Below are 1,582 nucleotides of genomic sequence, written 5' to 3'. Positions count from 1 at the left end.
GTCACACGAGGATTGATTTTTTTCTGACCCCTGCGGTAACCCTGGATCTGGTGGCATCCTGTACGATTGGTAATATTGCCATCTCTGATCATGCTCCAATGTACCTCATGGTTAAGATTAAGGATGTTATAGTGGATTCAAGGTACTGGCAAATGGACCCTTTTATTCTCATGGACAGTAAGTTTGTGGAGTATTTCTCTAGGGAATATCGGGCATTCCTAGACATCAACATAGGCTCGGTTGATAGCTCATCTGTTCTCTGGGAAACTGCCAAAGCTTATGCCAGGGGGTTAGTTATTTCATATTCCACAAGTAGGAAGTGGCAGAAGGGTGAGCAACAACGTCTCCTTGAAGCACGGTTGAAGGCAGCCAAGAAGGCCTATTTTGACTGACCCTCGTTGGTCAAACTACAGAGGATTACGGCATTGCGGTCTGCACTAAATTCAGTGCTCACACAGACAGCAAAGGAGCTGGCTTTTGCAAAGCAAAGGTGCATGGTGACAAGCCAGGCAAATACTTAGCATACCTTGCCAGAAAGAAAAGTGCCCCACAAACCATTACAGCGATTAGGAAAGGGTCTGGGAACCTAACATGTGATTCTAAAAAGATTAATGTGGCGTTCCAGAGATTCTACTCTAAGTTATTTCAGTCTGAGAATTGTAAGGAGGGGCAGGCCAAAATGGAATCCTTTTTTAGAGATCTGAAGCTCCCGGGTGTGACTCCCGAACAGCAGTCCTTTCTCAATACCCCATTATCAGAGCAAGAAGTGCAGGAAGCTGTGAGGCAGCTTCAGAGTGGAAAGGTGCCCGGTCCTGATGGACTTCCCAGTGAATTCTATAAGGAATTTATAAGTATACTGTCAGGCCCGATGCTGAATATATTTAATGATTCATACAGTCATGATTGTCTCCCACCATCTCTGAGAGAGGCCAATATTTCACTTATCCTTAAAAAAGGGAAGGATCCGGAAGACTGTGCTTCATACAGGCCCATCTCGCTCTTAAATGTGGATTTTAAGATCCTCTCTAAGGTTCTCGCGTTAAGGCTGGAGACTGTGTTACCCTCTATTATTAAAGAGGAGCAGACGGGCTTCATAAAGGGTCGCAGATCCTCCAATAACGTTAGGAGGCTGCTTAACGTAATTCAAGCATGCCAACATCAGTCAATACAGGGATTGGTGATTTCTTTAGATGCAGAGAAGGCATTTGACCGAGTTGAGTGGCCATACCTTTTCTATACTCTAGACCGGTTTGGTCTGGGTGAAGTTTTCATAAGGTTGGTAAAGGTTCTCTACAGTGTACCTCTCGCTGCGGTCATTACCAACGGGCTACGATCAAGCAATTTTAATATTTCTAGGGGCAGCCGGCAGAGCTGTCCCCTTTCACTATTACTTTTTACGTTGGTGATTGAACCGTTGGCAGAGGTCATTCGTGGGAATCTCAATATATCAGCTCCAGAAGTGGGGTCAACATTACATAAGATCTCGCTGTATGCAGACGATGTTCTAATTTTCTTGACAAATCCAGCAGTTTCAGTGCCTTGCCTGATACAATGCATTCACACGTTTGGCACTTTTTCAGGG

The sequence above is a fragment of the Chiloscyllium plagiosum genome, chromosome 48 (assembly GCF_004010195.1).
Source record: "Chiloscyllium plagiosum isolate BGI_BamShark_2017 chromosome 48, ASM401019v2, whole genome shotgun sequence".
NCBI classification, from domain to species: Eukaryota; Metazoa; Chordata; class Chondrichthyes; order Orectolobiformes; family Hemiscylliidae; genus Chiloscyllium; species Chiloscyllium plagiosum.
The sequence above is the reverse complement of the archived record's forward strand: the minus strand, read 5'-3'. Positions refer to the sequence as shown.